This window comes from Vigna unguiculata, chromosome 9 (genome assembly GCF_037176805.1).
Source record: "Vigna unguiculata cultivar grain cowpea cultivar isolate G323 ecotype 2 chromosome 9, ASM3717680v1, whole genome shotgun sequence".
NCBI lineage: Eukaryota > Viridiplantae > Streptophyta > Magnoliopsida > Fabales > Fabaceae > Vigna > Vigna unguiculata.
In genome coordinates this window covers 28,740,047-28,746,188 of record NC_140800.1, presented here as the reverse complement: position 1 = coordinate 28,746,188, position 6,142 = coordinate 28,740,047, and positions in this window count along the sequence as shown.

Below are 6,142 nucleotides of genomic sequence, written 5' to 3'. Positions count from 1 at the left end.
GATTATTTCTTAACGGACATACTCTTGGACATATTCAAAGATCATAAAATGTGATGACTATCAAGTTATGTCATTTTTTACCAATAATATATATACACCATACACAAAGAATGTAAAATAACAATAAAACATATATGTAACTTTCTTTTTATCCAAGCTTAATGAATAAAACAATATTTGCTTTTACTTTATTTTTATATTTTTCAAGTTATAAAATAATGATAAAACAAAACAAGAATTAGAACAAGAACTTTAAATAATTAACTATATACGAATTAGAATGTTATAAAATAAAATAAAGTATAAAATAAAGTATAAATTAATATAAAGATTCATGCAAAACTAGAGATAAATGAAATGAAATGAATGAATAGGACCAATACGTAACTTTGGAGGAAATGAAACAAAATAGATAAACACTACCAGTAATAACTGAAGATAAATTAAATAAAATAGGTATACAAAACCAGTGAATAATTGGAGATAAATAAAATAAATTAGATAAACAAAACCAGTGCATAATTGGAGATAAATTAAATAAAATATGACCAATGCGTAACTGGATATAGATTAAATAAAATAAATAAATAGGACTAGTGCGTAATTGAAGATAAATTAAATGAAATAAATAAACAAAAACAGTATGTGATCGGATAATTTGAGGTATATTTAAATAAAATAAATAAACAAAACCTGAGATAAAATTAAATGAAATAACTAAATAGGATCAATGCATAACTAGATATAAAATTAAATGAAATAAATAAATGGGACCAATGTGTAACTGGAGAGAAATAAATAGGACCATTACTTAACTAGAGATAAGTTACATAATATAAATATAAATAAATAGAGAAATAATAAATAAAAATAAGTTAAATGGAACTAAATAAAATAGTATATAATTCAAAATAAATAAAAAAGATTAGCATTACACACATGAGTTTATCAAGATTAACATAGAAAAAGCTTAACTTCACACCCCCTTGACCTTGTTAGTTGAGGGGACACTCTAGCAATACTTCTATAAGACTAAGATCTCTTTTGAATCTTTTGCTTCAACTTTCTCTCTTTCTTTCTCTTTCTCTTTCTCTCTCTCTCTCTGTTTTCTTCTTCTTCTTTTTCTCATGTAATTCACCTTCACTCTTTCTACATTTCTTCCATGTATTTATAGGCTAGGATAAGATTCCTTTCATTAATGAAAGGTAAGCCAAAATTTTTCAAAGTAATCCATGTGCATTAAATGTAATACATGTGGATTAAGTAATCTTATATCATCTTTCTTTCGTCATTCATTTCATTCATCCATTTACAAGCCATTCATGTGCCAACCTGTCCAAGTAAGGAATGCATGCACTAAATGTAAGGTTATCACATCTAATTATTCTTATCTTCCATGTATTAAGATAAAACTTCTTTAAATCTCCTTATCTTTTTTTTTCTTTTATTTTTTTTTCTTTTTCTTATTTCCTTGTCTACTCATGTTCTCATCTCTTAGAAGTTTCTTTCTTTCTTTATTTATTTTTTAATTAAATAATTCTTATATATATATATATTCTTATTATTTACTTGTATTATTATTTTCATTTTACTTAGTTATAATATTTCTTAAAACTACTTGATTTATTTTTTAATGTTTAAACTATCTCTAGATATAATACAAAACATTAGTAAAATCACATTATTTTCTAACTCTTAAATTTAAAGTAAAGATAAAGTAAATAATCTAATTTATTAAAAGTAGGGATGTTATAGGAAGTCTCACATCGATTAGAGATAAGGTCAACTCACAATATATAAATGGTTGCAAACCTCACCTTATTAACTCTAAGCTATTGTACAAACATTATTACTAATTAATTAATAAGGATTTAAGAGTAATTGAAGCACAAAATGGAAAGGGAGCACATCCATCTCTATTTATATGCCTCATATCTTCGTTCGTGTGTGGTGTGGACCCATTAGTGACAGTTGCACCAGTAGTGTCTCTAGATAAGGGCGGTAGTTGGCGACGATAGTAGAGCTAATCCATGGTGGTGTGAATGGGTTGAGGAAGAAGAAGGATTCATGCCTCTAGAAGAAGAAGATGAGGGTTTGCGTTGGTCCATTGATAAATGCCTATTTTACTTATAATTCACATACATTTTGACACTTATTGTTTAATTATCTTTCATGAACTTGATATTTCACTCTCTTTAATTTAGAATTCATTAAAAGCATTTGGATAGAAGCATGTGTGGAGATTTAATGCAATTTTGTTGTGAATTAAAGCATTTTGGAAGAAAATAGAGTCAAATAGCTTGAGCCCTAGAAGTATAGCTTGAGCGCTAAAAGGCGATTTCAATATAATTCAAATTTTGTCTTTATAGTTTAAGTAACAAAGTTGGTATCTAAGCCACGCGAGGAGAACTTGACCATGAAGCAATCTGAAGCACCATGTTTTGGAACTTAACCATGGAGGAAACCTATTCATGAAGGAAACCTTTTGAGTTGAACATCACAAAGAGAGCCTGAACTATGAGGAAACCCATCATGGAAGGAAACTCATAAGTTGGCCACCATGTTTGGAGATGCAGCCAAGACAAGAATTTTTATGAAAACATAACAAACCTCCATGTTTTAGATATCCAGATTCTTAGACTTTTCTCTAGGACTTCTCCTGCACTTTCACTTGTAATATTTCTTAGATTAGAAGAGATATGGGGGAAAGGCAACCACTCCTAGGATCCAATGTTAGTATCAATATGAGTGCTGAATTTCATAGTGTTGGGATTGGATGTAGCTATCTGAACTTGTGTATTGGTATTGTTTTATTGTTTTATTCAAGTGTTCTTTCATATGTTAGTGATTTAATTTGCTTCATATTGCTTGATAAACTGATCACTCATCTACCTCATCTAACTTAAATTCGACAAAAGCTAGTTTAAGTTATAGATCCAATTAGATCATTTAATGTTGTTAGGTGACAGACATGCATCTATATGCTTTATCTGATGATAGATTATTGATCATTAATGTAAATGTTCATTCATCAAGGATAGAGTAATCGCATTAAGCTTGAATACTTTAGGTCTTAGGCTGCAGACATGGGTATAAGACTACATTAGTGTACTTCAAAAACAATAAATGAACCTTGGTAATTCAATAAAGCAATATTTGTGCTTAAGAATAGGGAGAAAAATATAATCTCATCACGTTTAATTTCATTGAGTTGTCCGCTTTAATCTTGAACTTCTGGATCACAACGGTTATTTACAACCAATCTATTTAAAATCACGAATCCAAATAAAGTTATATTTTTTAATACAGATTGATCAAATCACTGTGAATACGACACTTTGTACTACAATTGAATTAGTGCACTTACTAGTGTGATTGCTTTATTTAATGGCTATTAAGCTTTTGACACCATTATTAGGGATTTGACTCAATTGTAATTAGAAATTTGTAATCATTTGGATTTATTGTAAATTTGTTTATATTTGTAAAGTAATTTTTTTATCCTAGTTTAGAAATTGCGTTTTTGTGTTCACTTTTCCTTTTAGTTTTTGTATGTAAAGAAGGAAACAAACTAGCGATCAATTGTTTGGTCTTGAGATCAAGAGGACTACAAAAAGGAACAACAATCGGACTAAAAAACACAAGAAACAAGAAAGGCATCACGAGGAGTCATCCACTTTAGAAATCACACAACAACCTCAAGAAAGAATCATGGCAGATAATGTTGAACCGAGAAGAAGATTTAAAGACTATGCTCAAAATCTTAGACCTAAACAACTCTTAAAGCATAGTCATACTAACAGAAGCAATAGAAATGAAGCCATGTCCGTTGTCTTTGATCACATCAAACTAGTTTTACGGTTTGGACAACAAGGATCCCTACAACCACTTATCCACCTTTTATGAACTCATTGGCACCATGAGAGTAAATGATGAAGATGAGGATTCAACCTACCTTAGAATCTTCCATTTTCATTGATAGGAAGAGCTAAAACATGGTTGCAATCCCATTATAATGAAAGCCTAAATAGATAGGAGGATGTCAAGAAAAAATTTCTGACCAGATTCCCCCCAACCCCCATTTAAGTACGTAAGTGCTAAATCATCTATAACAACATTTTCTAAAGGTGAATATGAGCCTCTATATGAAGCTTGGGAAAGATTCAAGTCATTGCTAAAACAATGCCCAAATCATGGCATTGATGAGGTGGATAAACTAAACATGTTCTGCAACGGGTTGAGACCTGACGTAAATCCAAAGGGGTTGATTCGTTTTACAAATCTATCCAGGTTGGAATGCTAATAAGCAAGAAATTTGAAAATTGGTTTAAAAGTAGAAAATGGAAATTGATAAGAAGATGGAGTGGAAATTGAGAGACGTCACACTTCCAAGGATGGAAGATAAGCCTAAGATTTTAAACACACAAAGGGATGAAGGACCTTTGGTAAAACTCAGGGATTCTTGAATCACTCAAGAACTTAGGAGAATCACTCTCACTAAGCTAAAAGAGATAAACTCTAATATTTCTAAATAAAACTTGTATCACACCTAACCAAACTCAACCAAATAAGTAAACAATGCATCAAGGCAGCCAAGTATTCAACCTAGGCCGAGTCAGCTTAACTTGTACCGGACCTGGTCAACTTAACCATATAAATGACAACCCTCACGTACATGCTAGAGACAACCCAAGTACACGACTTGGGCCGCCATGGACTCAAACTCAACTAAATAAAGGCTAAAGTAACAACAAAGTGGCCAACACGGACAATATGCGGCCAAGGACGACATCTGACAAGTCAAGAAGTAAACGAATCAGACCGCTTTTGAAGACTTAGTAAAATGGAAGCCCCCGCGTTCAATAGGCCTTAAGGGCCTGGATTAGGGCCCAGGCCCACTCACAGCCCAAGCTAGGGCCCAAGTCAAGGCCCGGCCCACGAGATAACCAGACATCATTAATGCTTTATAAATACGCATGGAACCCAATAATTAAAGGTACGCATTCATTAATCACTGATTTGACTTTCTGAGAGCTTTGACTTACTTGAGCTTTGGAGACTCTTCTGCAGGTAACCCCTCCTGGGTTCAAGCTGACATGTATCAACTGGGGAGAGACCAACTGAGGAGATAGCGGATTACATGGTAAGGTGACACTTGTGCCTAACTCATCTTATGTGTTCTTCTGCAGGAACAAAACTCAATTTGTCTTCATTGATAAAAATGATCCAGGTTATATAAAAGCTTTAACCATAAAAATTACAAAAAACCTATAACTTGCAATTACATCCCACTTAAGCTATTAATGATCCCACTACTTAATGACTGATTGTAATTGAAATTGAGGCAACCAAAAAGTCATCCAAAAACATTCAACTATACATCCTCTTGACCTTCCTAAGGCTGATGACTTGGTTGCTAATTAGGCCATTATTACAACTTGAAATAAAAACAAACTAGAGTCCATTAATTGATTAACCAAAAACATAATTTGGCCAACCAATTTTACAAACAATTTGGGTCATTATTTAAATAGACTAATTACGTAGAAATTATAGCAAAGTAGTACATTAATCATCTTCCATTTGAATCATGATGCAATTCACATCAAGACCTAAAACACAGATGGAGGATATGATGACTAAAGATGTTGAAGAAGCAATAACCATCATTGATGCATTAAGAGCATGTGATCATCAAGTCCATCATTAAGCCAACCTTACAAGAAAGTAATATTGGAGCTGGATACTCAATGCTATTTTGGCACAAAACAAGATTATCTCTTATTAAATGGAAAGAATAAAGAAACAAATGATCAAAATAAAATTAAAAACTTATGCACAAAACTCGTCTAAGCAAGTTTTTGAGGAAATTCAAACTCCTCGTACTATTGATTCAAAAGACGTTTGCAAAATATTAATAAAAAGAATTCAAGACACTAATTCATTTCTAAACTAAACATTGTAGAACTCTAGTTTGCTTACAACAGATAATAGACACACTAACACAAAATTTGTCACGTATACAAGCGAAATTGCATGTATTTAAATAATTATTATACTAATAATTTTTTATAATAAAAAAATACACACAAGAACATAGTACATGCATTTTCATTAATAATATATATAAATTATTTATTAT